This window comes from Lutra lutra, chromosome 5 (genome assembly GCF_902655055.1).
Source record: "Lutra lutra chromosome 5, mLutLut1.2, whole genome shotgun sequence".
NCBI lineage: Eukaryota > Metazoa > Chordata > Mammalia > Carnivora > Mustelidae > Lutra > Lutra lutra.
Window position 1 is genome coordinate 109,981,249 of NC_062282.1, and position 12,991 is coordinate 109,994,239.

The 12,991-nt window shown below is 40.6% G+C and overlaps 1 protein-coding gene across 2 annotated transcripts in view; it reads right to left on the reverse strand.

Annotated features, from left to right (window-relative positions):
• HAPLN1 (hyaluronan and proteoglycan link protein 1) overlaps nucleotides 1–11,263 on the reverse strand; it is a 74,282-nt gene extending 63,019 nt beyond the window's left edge. For both annotated transcript variants that reach the window (XM_047731560.1, XM_047731557.1), the window contains exon 1: nucleotides 10,963–11,263. The gene's annotated coding sequence lies outside the window, so the exon portion shown is untranslated. The remainder of the gene's footprint in view (nucleotides 1–10,962) is intronic.
• Nucleotides 11,264–12,991: the final 1,728 nt, after the last annotated feature.

A 12,991-nucleotide genomic window follows, 5' to 3' on the forward strand; every position in this document is an offset into this window, starting at 1 on the left:
ACATATTACTCACACAAAATCTGTATCTGGTAACTTTGATATTTAGATCTCCTATTGATCTGTCTCTATTTTCTATTTAGTATCTTGATTTTTTGTTTGTTTGTGTGTTTATTTGGTCCTCTTGGTCCTGTCACCTGGTGTGCTGGGTAATTTTAGGTGAGGGGAGGTGAAACTGGAAATGTAAGCTACTGGTCACTGAGAACCTTGCAAATGATATTAAATAGTTTGAAGTTAATTTTCACAGCAGTAGATAGGTGTTGAAGGGCGTAAGCAGGCAACAATTTTCAGGTATCATATTTTTTTGTCTTAAAGATATATAATTCTCCCTGATCTTGAGAAATATTACTCTAGCTTCGGTGTGGAGGAATGCATCAGAAAGCAAGAAGATAGGAGAGGCAGAAACCAATCTGTAAGGTTTGCAGGAATTCGGGCAAGAGAGGATGGTCACAGAGGGTAAGGTTTACACTAATGGAGATAGAAAAGGATGTATGTATTCAAGAGATATCGATGAGAAAAAATCAACATGGTGACGCCCTTCTTTGTGGTTTTGGAAACAGAGTGGAGAGAAAATGGTGTCATTTACTACAGTAGATAAAACCGGGAGAAGTTCATATTTAAGAGAAAGAAAACATTGAAAACAAATCATCGGTGATCCCAATGATGGAGCATTCCATTGGAATCATTGCGGGAGAGAGCACATTGCTGTGAATTGAGGGGTGGATGGGGTGAAGAGGTACAGAATGACCAGAGGTAATTCATGAAATGTGGCTCTGATGGGAAGGAAAAAGATTGGTAGAAGGTATATGAGATTAGGGAGAATTTTATATATATATATGTGTATATATATATATTTTTAAATTTAATTTAATTTTTTCCAGTGTTCTAAGATTCATTGTTTATGCACCATACCCAGTGCTCCACATAATACGTGCCCATCTTAATACCCACCACCAGGCTCACCCAACCCCCTACCCCCTTCCCTCCCAAACCCTCAGTTTGTTTCTCAGAGTCCATAGTCTCTCATGGTTCATCTCTCCTTCCAATTTCCCCCAATTTACTTTTCCTTTCCTAGTCCACCAACATGTTTTTCCTTATGCTCCACAAGTAAGTGAAACCATATGATAATTGACTTTCTCTGCTTGACTTATTTCACTCAGCATAATCTCCTTCAGACCCATCCAGAGAATTATATATTTTTAAGACAAAAAGATATGACCATAATTAAATGCCATTAGGAAGAAATAACCAGAGTGGGAGAGGTTGAAGATGTAAGAGAGAAAAGGCTTAATTAATGGGGACTATATCTGAGAAGACTGGGGGACATGGGATCTAGAGCTCAGGGTATAATATCTGCTTTAGGCTCTTAGAGGTAAAGAGTATCTTTTTCTCCTAATAGAAGGGAAAAAAGAATATATGGGGGTGCTGGTGGTCAAGGACTTGTTTTGGTGGCAGGACAGTGACAGGATTCTTTCTAGGTGGCTTCTGTTTTCAGGATGAATTAGGGAGGCCTGGACATCTGCTACAGGTGGTTCAAGAAACAAAACTTTTAAGAAATATGGTAGAACTGCCACACAGCATTAAAGATTCAGCTGAAGTCAGATACCGTGGTTATCTAGTGGCCCCATTCTGCAGGGTGATGTGGGTTTTTCTTAGCAGTTCCCAGCAATTTAGAGAAAGTGTGGAAGAAGTGGGGCAATTAGACTTTCCTGAAAAAGGATTTGGGGCTGGTGGGTTCCTCTGCAGACAATAGGACAAAGACAGTGAGAATGTGGGAAAGCTGATGGACAATGGAGGAGAAAGTGAAAGTAAAAGGGAGTAAACAGGGAGAAGGAAGAAAAGAAGTCAGGGATGGCAGTTCCAGGTGATTTTGATGGACCAGTAGTCCGTAAATCCAAGTATTCTAGTTTGGATGACTGGGACTATGATGATTTTTATCTTATATAACAAGGCCCCCAGTTGGGTTGACAGAGTCTTGGTCTCTATCACTTTTCTGGAATAATTAGTCAGGTGCCCCATTTCATTTTCAAAGTGTTCTGTTTTAGCTAATAAATTATATGGCCTTGGTATCTATATAGAGATGCCATAGACCAGGCTTGGTAGACAGACTATAATAAGTTCAGTTTTGGACATGTTAAGTTCCAGTATTTATGAGAAATTCAGGTTGAAAGGTCAAGTGAAGTTAATATACATGCAGATACAATCGAAATTCAGTCATAAAACATAAAGCAGTACTAAATGACTTATAATTTATTATCTTACGAATCATTTACTTATTTGCAGACAATACATGAAACTTCTAGGAAATATGTGAATTAAATACTTGAGAGTCCTAAGTATAAAATGTATGGCATTCTTTGGTAAAGTGAAAAATATTAATCATCTGAGGAATAATTTTAACTTTGGTGAATCTGCAAAAACATGTTGATGGACTGGTGAGGTTGAATTATCCCTCAACACATCACCAGGTGGCAGTATAACTACAGTCTGACATAATTAACAAAGGTAAGTTTCCCTTTCAGATATTTCTGCAGTTAGAATAGTTGGGAGTTTATACCCATTGTACATGTATGTATGAATGGAAGTTTTTTTCATTTAAAAATAATTGCTTGTTTTATTATTATTGCAACTTGAAAAGGTGAAAATTAAAAAGCTTAATTTTTTAATATGTGCATTATTTTTTAAAAAGATTTTTTGTTTATTTATTTGACAGAGATCAGAAGTAGGCAGAGAGGCAGGCGGGGGCGGGGGGGGGGGGGAAGCAGGCTCTCTGCCGAGCAGAGAGCCCACTATAGGGCTCGATCCCAGGACCTGAGATCATGACCTGAGCTAAGGGCAGAGGCCCAACCCACTGAGTCACCCAGGCGCCCCTAATATGTATATTATCTTAAAACATTTTAGATAAACTAAAATATATGATCACTAATATAGATTCATGGCATTCTTAATATAGTCATTAGTATACAGGTTATATATATAAAACACTATTGTTATAGATGTTTGATACATTTGCATTGATTGGTATATCATAGGTAATTTTATTTTGATTATCTTTTTAATACATTTAACTAGTGAAGATAGATTCAATAACTTCATTTGTTGACTTTTGGGAGAGTATTCAGAAGTTTCATGGGGAAATTCTTTGCCGTATTCTGTAATAGTAACTTCAAGTGTAGGGTAGAGTTATATCCCATTTAGCCAATAAAAAATACAGGACACCCAGCTAAATTTGAACTTAGACGAACAACAAATAGTTTCATTGGCATAAGTATGCACCATGAAATATCTGAGACATACTTATACTAAACATTATTCAATTATCCTTTGGATTTTATATGGCAGCTTTAGTATGGGGAGTGGAGGAAGGAAAACTGGGGGGAAAAAGCAAGTTGCTGGGAAAACCAGAGAAATCCAGGTTTCTGGGCTCCAAATTTGCTATAAGATTCGGAGGTCTTCAAGATCAAGGAACTAGGAAAAGAATTATAAATGGACCTGAACCAGGCTGCATTCTGTGGCGAGCTCATTTGTATGCTAAACTAAACAACACGGGCTAAGGTTAATCAGTACTCTGGTGAATTACCATCTACACCACACATTGATTACTGATTTTTAAACAACAAAATGCAACAACATATATTTAAAGCCAGCTCCGTATTGGGCAAAATTGAGTAAATAACTACAATTCAGGCGTTTTGGGGTCTTACCCAGGTTCAGAGTTATCATTATGAAAATCAGTCATTAGAGTATCAAGGTTCAGAAATGCCATTTTAATTTCATTTAATTCAACAAACATGTCTGGCACCTTCTATATGCAGAGGACTTACTAAGACTCTGAGATATAAAGATTAATAACACTGATGTTATCCAACTCAGTGGGCATTTATAGTTGATAAAACACAAGTTAAGATTGTGCACAAACAATGGCAAAACTAATTTTTATCAGTTTTTTCCTGGGTTTCAGTTCATGGTCATCTGTTTTCTCCTTTGTTCTTTCCTGAGTGAACGCTTTCCCTCTTCTGTATGATTTTCAACTGCCATTTTAATACCAAAGACTTCCAGAGCTCTGTTTTCAGCCACAACTTTTCCCCTGTGCTAAAGATATACACTCAACTCACACAAGTTCTTGGCTGTCCCACTGGCTCTTCCTAAATTAGAGTCCCCATATTCTCCCAGAAACTTTTATTCTTCCTTTATTCTTACTCTTAGTCTGTCATATCTCTCTGTGTTATTTTCTGCCTTTGAAACAGTCACACTATCCTTGACTTCTCTCTTCCATCCAATAGATGAATCCTTATTAGATCATGTCTACACTGGTCCAAGGCCTCTCTCAACTCATTTCCAGCCTCTAGTCTTGCTTTCCTTAAATTTAGAGATTTTTTTTGAAATTATTAATTAATTCTATTTACATTATTCATTTTATACCAATTATTATTATCTGAATCTGGAACGATTTTATGCATTTAACAACAATGAAAAATCAGAAGACTAAAAAGGAAACAAAGGCTGAGTCGGGGAATGGCCTAAGGTTGGGAAGTGTTCCGACGTCTGGGATATAGGCACTCAGGACCCCGAAAACCCCACGTTCTGCCCTGTACTGGGCGCTGACAACAACAGTAAGCATTGGTAGGGCACCTATTAAATTTCTAGCATCTAGATCTCCCAGCTAGGTGAATAATACATACCAACGATCCCTTTCCTCTAGGCCGCAGGGAAGAAGGGGAAGGAAAGTCTAAATCTGGGTTATCGGTCCTGTCTTTAAAAAGTAGTGAGCATATCTTCATGTAAGAACAGATCAGTACCTTGTAGGAGTACCAAACTATGGTGGCACAATCAATGAGAACACAAATCTGAAACAACTAATAAGATATGGCTTTTGTTATGCCATATGTTAATCAAACATAAAATGGGAAGGAATTACACAAATGGCTCTGATTGCGTTCTTTATATAAAGGCAAAGCAGATCTTCATTCCCCCCCTCCCCATAGTTAGTTTTCCAGCATTTATAATCAACATCAATGTCAAAATTGCTCGTTAACCAATTGTAGTGAAGTCCCTTTTATTCAAAAGATGTTGACTTTTCAACAGGTTATCTAATTCCTACGCTTACCCTATGCATATTTCATCTTCCTCCCTCAGCTCCTTCACTTAGAGGAGCCCTTGGACAAAATATGTGGCTTCCTGTTGTTCCCTCCCTCTAGACCTGGACACTTAGGGTGGCCCAAGGGCTCAATCAGTGGAATATAAAAAGCTCTAGGTGCTCTCTCTGTCCAGGAGCAGAAACCCAAGCATGGGGACGAAGGGCTGGGAGGACTTCAGAGCAGGTTTTGGCAAAGTAAATGGAAGGGTTCAAACGGATGGGCTTTCCAGGTGGGAGAGGGGAAACCTGGTCCGGGCACAGCTCTGGGGAGAGTGTGAAAGGACAGGTTGATCAGGCTCAGCAAAAAGGAGCCAGTCATTGACAGGACCCAAGATCCTTCAAGTTTCCAGAAGCGGGCCTTGAGGGAGTCCCCCTAACCTCACATACGGAGTGGGGTAAGTGAGAGATTGAAGACCATGGAGGACTAAATCAGCTTAATTACACCCTTTGGTGTAAGGATAGGAAGGCCCCTGAATGTTTGAAATTCTTTTCACAGAAAACAAAACATTTACTTTAGAGACATAAAAGGCTTGAAATGTAAATGCATGAGTGAAACTCATTCACACTGAAGTGTAATCAGTCAGTCAAGAAATCAATAAACCAGAGAAGTATCAGATCCTCTGGGCGTGGGGGAGGAGAGCAGGAGTCTTACTTAGGAGACAGAGGCAGGGTGGAAAGTTTGGATAAAGGCAAAGAAAAGAGACCCAGGGGACTAGGAAGGCAAACTTCACCTACGTGGCAAATTTTACTAGTGATTCATGATGGGCATCCATCTGTCTTCTCCACTAGCTTGTGAAGTCCTTGAGCCAATTACTCTGCAACACCTAGCATGGTGCCTGGTGCAAATGTTAGGCACTAAATCATTCTGTGTGCAATCTGAATTTTAGATGCAAACTGGCAGACAGCAACTGTGTGCAAATGAAGTTTTGCTTTTCCTGTCCATCCAAGCAGACAGATTATTGGAAGCTTTGTCCTCCTGGAGGTCTGCAGCATCAGAGCCGCCCTCCCAGGCCCATCTGTGCCTACACAACCAAAAACCAAAGTTCTTATCCACTCAACAAGACACAAACAAGGAAAATGATTTTAAAGGTGCATGCTCAAAATTCTCTTAATACAAAAACTATAAAGCTAGAACTTTTTGCTTGTTTCTGTGTACCTCAGGATCTTGTAGCCTTTTAGTTTCCTTATTACAATCAATTTTGATGTTCTGAATTTTTCAGGATGAATTTTCATGGTATAAAGTGAGGGTCCCGGCACATAGTGCTAGTACAGTGCCTGTCAAATAGCAAGTATTTCATAAATTTTTCTTGAATGAACAAATGAGTGCATGAATGATCAAATGAGGTATCCCCAATTCAAAATAAGAGAGTCAAAATGAGAAAATCACATAGTATAGGTGGGGACTGATCCAGGATATTATCCATGAAACTGTATGGAAAGTTTAGGAAAATCCAGATTTACCACAAAAATAATGTGAATGTTATTTAACTTAATTGGATTGTATTTAATACAGTAAATGTAACTGGAGTACCATAATTGGAATTTAGTAACAAATCAAGTGATTTGTGTTCTCTCTGGGTTAAGGTAGTTTGGACAAAAGGGGACATTTCTGTTGCCCTTACCAGTCTGAGAACCAACACCTGAACTGAAGGTAGTCAGTGTTCCATGACTTTAATTTGGGGAGTTTGTTTTATTTGTTTTTGCTTTGCCTTGTTTTGCAAATAGCCTTCTGGCCTTCTAGCCACCCCCCATCCCCCATCTCAGGCATCATTCTCTTACTCCCCTGTTAAACTGAAACAATGAATAGATGCTCAAAATAGTCCAGCGCCATTTGCTATTTTAAACAAATCCTGGCTGGATCTGCATGTGGCTAGGAACTCTTCACCACCAGCAGCCCCCTCCAGGTCCCCATTGCTGGGAGAAGCCATCAGGTGCACCTACTCTATCACTGAGAGCCCAGTACCAGCCGACCATTTTGGAGAGCTTGGTGGGTTCTTATTCACAAATTTGTTCTTGTCTAGTATCACTAGGCCATCTGAAACCATGAATGACACATTTCCAAACCACGTCTCAAGTTCTACTTTCACGGCCCCTGACAGTTTGGTGCTCGAAGTACAAGTATGGGATTCATTCTAAATCACAAGGATGGTCTGATGAAATTGTCAACAGGATGGTTTGTTTCTGGTGGATAACAACTTGTTGGAAATACGAATTAAGATAATATGCTTTCTTTTACATGATTGATAGTGTTTCCAGCCACCACCTCTGATCGACTCAGGCTATAATTTTGTGGCATTAATGAAAAAGGACTTAATGAGAGGGTTTCCTTCTTTCCCCATGTAGGTTTCACTGCCATACACAAAACCAAAGTGCCCTAACTAGGATGCTTCCATTCCACACCAACAGGCCCAACTCGATTTGTGGATTACACCACCAGAGCTCACTCAGCAAGTAAGACATTAATCATTTAATCATTTTTTTTCTTATGGAGGCATTTTACCTTCTAATGTGAATTTCAGAACTTGTCTTGATTAATGCTGATGTACTGAACACTGTTGCATTAAGTCATAGATCTTGCAAAAAGCCCCTTGGAATAATAATTCACATACCTCCTGAAGAAAAGTTTTTCAAAATTCTCAGTGCAATATTCTGATGGATTAATCTAGGATATCCTGATACTTCTTTCAAATAGTGGCTTTCTTCCTAATAGTTCTTTTCTAGGATTTTTTTTTTTTTTTTTTTTTTTACTATCATGTCAACTTAATGAAAGCAGTGTTCCTGCTTCAAAGCTGCATGCAAACAACAGGTATAGAAAAAGTTGTTCTCTATGCTAATTTTTGATGTTTAGGGCAATGCCTTTAGTAACCTCAAACAAATTTTACTATTATCCTTATACATTGAAAGAAAAAAATCTAGAGAATATATAATATATGTGAGTATCTGTGTGCTAGCCTTTTAAGCTAGTAATTATTTACCCATTTAAACCCAGCATCACTGAACTTTACAGAAATGTATTTTCATATGAGAAACAGTGATTCAAGATTCAAAGTCTCCCCATCCTTTCTTGAACTAGGTCATGACATCTCTGTAAAAAAAAAACACATTGTCTATTAGAAGTGAGTTACAGTTATTAAACTATATCTTCATGGGGGTAGAGAGTTGATGGTAAATTACCCAGGAAAGAGTAAACTGATTTTAAATGCAACCACCGGGAACTTAATCAACAGTTAAGTGGTGCCTTGATTTTTAAATTATATAAAAGTCACTTGCTGTATTTTCTGCTGTGAGCTCCCACCCCAACGTCTGGCACCCAGCTAGTGTTCAATGTCAACAGAGTAGAAGTCTCAGAAGTTTTTAGGGTCGAGAGGCTGGAGAGAAAGGCTTCTCTGACTCAACCACTAGGTGGCACACAGGGACTGTGCTTCACACACTGAACCCTCACAGACCCTACCTTTCATGGTGTAAATAAAGAGCTGCATTATTAATTTATGCCATCATGACCACTCTACACCTAATATTTGTTTAACCAGCTGTTTCCTCTAATTCCCCTTAACCACTATTGATTAAAATCCCAAGTATATTCGGGTTTCATCCCTCCCTATTTTCCTCCAACAATATTTTGTCACCTTTAAATAACAGACTAAGTACATTTAAATAACACAGACCAAGTACCATGGTTACTAATAATGAATCCAGGGTGTTGGAAAATTAACCAAAGGCAACGGAAGACTCTGATGTAAAAGTTATTTTCAAATTTGCTTTGCGTTTTGTCGGAATTTTAATTGGTGGAATACCATTATCTTAAAAAAAGTAATCTGGAAAATAAAACATGCATGGAAAACAAGCAAAAGGAAATGAAAAGAAAAACTAACACTAGTGTTTTCTGGAAAAGGGAGTTATTTCCTGAAAAAGGATTGTGTTCACTTTTCCAGAAACTTCTTCGACTCTTCAGAAAATACCAGTGTTCTGCAACCAAGATGTTAAAATGCAGGACTTTGGTGAACTATCTACTCACAGAGTATCTTTCTGCCTATTCTGCCAAATGTATTTATCCTGGATGTGTTACTTGCTCCCAAAGGAAGGAAGAGGAAGTGAAACCACTAGGGATATAATGAATTGATTCTTCTTTGTGAAAGTCTCTTCAGTACTTCTAAATTACAGTGTCAGTCATTCCTCTGAGAGACAGGGCCTGCTGACAATAAATAAATGGCTCACTTTATAAGAACATGATGGTCTTCTCTTTTTTGTTTCTCATAGAAAGCTCAGACCCCCAGGACACCTCTGGAACACTGGCCTCTGGGTACCTTCTCCCTGGGGGCCAGCAATCTTTTGAGGTTGTTGGTTTTCTCTTCCTCATTTAATTAAGTTTAAGGAAAATTACTTCTACTTATCTAGTTTTCCCATTTTAAAAGCTGTTTCCAATTTTGTGAAGAGGTTACCTAAAATGTAACATCATTCTCCCAGCTTAAACAATTAAATTATTGAGAACAGATAGCCACCAAATGACTAAAGACTAATAAATGCTCAATAAACCTCTGGCATACGTTTTACTTTACTGAATGGAATAAAAGCCTTCTTTATTATTAGAAATAAATGGAAATGAAGGTAAACACTGATGTAAGAATTATCACTGTAAAAGTTACCAGAGAGAACTACTATGATACATTTTTGGAAGGCAGCTATGCTAACCACTATACCACCAACGCAATGATACATTTTTGATAGAACAATGTTCCCACTTTATGATTGCATTGAAATATTGAAGTCACAGAAGTGTGTATAAAATTACTGCAATTCAGTACACTGAAATAATCAAATAGAATGTTACCAGAAACTACATTTGTAATAAATAAATATTACATTTCACTTAGAAATTAACTCACAGGCTTTATTTCTTAAAAACCGTTAGCTTCCAAGATGCCAGCCAGTATGTTTGATTTTATGACATCACATTGGAACATGTACAGGAACACTTTCCACCCTAAAAATTCCCAAATGTACTGGCCACTCGGTGTGTTTTTCCAGTGATAAATGAAAATAAAGTAACATATTTTCAAAATAATAAACCATCTCATTTTCAACACAACAGTCAAATTCGGTGGAAGAAAACAACTTCATTTAAGCCCTAAATGTTCAGATTTGCTTAGAGTGGTAAACAGTCTCAACACATAAATCCTTTAAGCAACTTTTAATAGTAATCTCAAAAACTATGACTTTAAAATATTTTTCAGTACCTTTAAATTAATTATCAATATCATCCAATGTAGGAAAGGCATCATAACTCTAAAATCTTAATTTCACAATTAACTGGAGGTGTGCGGACCAAAATTCATAACATCTCAAAGATTATCCATCTAACTGGTATTATCTATGATTACAGTAACTTTCTTTTCCACACAAACCTATATATTCCCTAAAACAAAACTCAAAAATCTGGAATGGACATTCCCATTCCTCAGCATTTCCTTCAACCTATACTATCCTATTTCTCTTCTCAGAGGCTATAAAAATGCTTGTTGAAATACAGATGGAAAAGCCACCACTTGGAAACCACGCGCCTGCCAGATTTATAGTACCAGGAGCAAAACCCAGGATACTAGAGTTAATCCTTAGCCCAATCTAGACTGAGCTTTTTTATTGCAATCCAGGATTTTACCTGACAATATGACTCTTCAAAAAAAAAGTTGAGATGTCATGTTAAACTCAAAATGGAAGAAAATAAGAAAATTTGTTTTAATGTATATATACATCATAATATGTATTGCTCTCTGAAATCTTCAAGGCACTAAGGTTTGAGAGGAAGAGTGAAAAATTTATGGAAGTTTTACCTTGTCCTGAAATCCAGAAGTTCAGATGCTCTCAAGTCCTGTTGAGGTTGGAGCCTGAAGATCAAGTGAAGCTAGCGCTCTTTCTCCTCACCTTAAGTTTGTCTCTGGGCAAGAGTGTGTGTGTGTGTGTGTGTGTGTGTGAGAGAGAGAGAGAGAGAGTGAGAGTGTGTGTGGGGTGTGTGTGTGTGTGTGCGTGCGCAGAATGTCTCTTTGTGGCGCTGGATGGCAGAAGTCCTGGTCCTGGGAAGAAGGAGGCACTTTCTCACCAAGAGCAGAAGAAAAGCAAAGCGTCACCAGGAAAGTTCTCCTCCCAGATCCCCTAATTACAGCCTAACGTGCACTTCATGCAAACTTCAGGGAGGAAGGGAGGGGCAGCTCTGTGCCCAGATCTTGTGAAACAGCAGCTTCTTAGATGACTTTCCACTCTGCTCAGATCCCGGAGCATCCAGCTCAGGGGTTCAGGGAAAGCAGCAGCTACAGCCACAAACCCCCACTCACACCACACCTCCTGCACCCTCACCACTCCTGGGTCTGTACAGAGATGCTGGGGCAACGGGTCAGGAGAATCCTCTATGGGGCAGCAGTGTGAGGCAGAAACGGGAGGACAGTACATTCGTGCTTTGTTTTTTAGCCTCCATTCAGAGGAAAATCCAAAGGTGGGAGAGGTCTCCCTTTCCCCAGTAGATCCAGGGTGACTTGGTGGAGAGACAGTTATGACAACAGCAGACAAAGTTTCCTAAACTGGAGGTGCCCTTCCACTTCCACACTTCCAAATTGCAAGAAGTATATTTTCTTGTGTACTGGACTCTATGTTGGGTTTGAATCTTGGCTAACAACTGCTATTGTACCCGGGAGTGACAGAGCTCAAAGAACCTGGATTTATTTATAGAGTGAGGAATGCGAGGGGCAGACGAGATGGGTGGGGTTGGCTTATGGATCCATACCCAGGATTAGAACCAGATGGGCACAGGGCGCGCGCGCGGGTGCGCACACACACATAGACACACACACACACACACACACACACACCCTAAAATAACCACTGGGGAAGATGCTGGGACACGCGGGAAAACGCCTCCTGAACAAATAGACGTTTATTTATAACTTCTGGGAGAGTATATAGGTCCATTGATTCCCGCCTTGAGTAACCAAGGTTTTGGAGAGGAAATGGCTTCATATTTCAATAACAGAGCCACCTTTGATGGAGCCTAGGAGGGGAAAAAAAGAAACACACCGCAGGAAGCAAACGGCGGTTGAAGCAGCCGGGAGGGAGCGGGGCTGGCCCGGGGATGAGGACAAGCAAACAAGCCCGAGGGCCCCCGAGCCAAGGAGGAGGCGAGACGCGGGCTGGCGTGACTGAGAGCCGGGGTGCGGGGCTCCTCCGGCGCGGGGCGCTGGGAGAGGGCCAGTGGCTTGCGGCAACGCTCCTGTGCCCGCCCGAGAGCGCGGGGTGGTTGGGGCAGGGGGGAGTGTGCCCAAGGCAGGACCGCAGGCTCCGCGCGACCGCCGCCTCCGCTTCACCGGGGCGCTGCTGGGGCCGGGGGACCGGGAGACACGGGGTCGGGCGGGCCAGAGGACTGATGAGCAGAGGGACTGGTGCGGCCGGGGGACTGGAGCGCAGACGAGCTAGTGGAGTAGGGGCGCCCGCGGGACAGAGGCGCAGGTGAGACGCGGGGACGTCCGTGGGGCAGGTGACTCGTGGGGCAGATGAGCTGGCTGGGCAGGGGGACAGGTAGGACGGGGGCTCCGGCAGGGTAGGGCGCGAGATCAGAGCTGTGCCTGAGGCGGCGAGAGGCGCTATTGTCTTAGAGATAAAGCCTGAGCCTCACCCCCGGTGGTGGCTTCCCCTTTGGAGAGAGGCGGGAAAGAGATCTTCAAATAAATGAAGAAAGAAACAAAAAATTCTTCCCCCCGCTATGCCTTGCCGTATTTCACTGGTTCTTGCCCCCAGACTCGTCGTGCCTGCCATTCCGGCGTGTGGTGAATTAACACGTGCCTCTTGGAAAAGATTTTGTAACGAAAACAAACC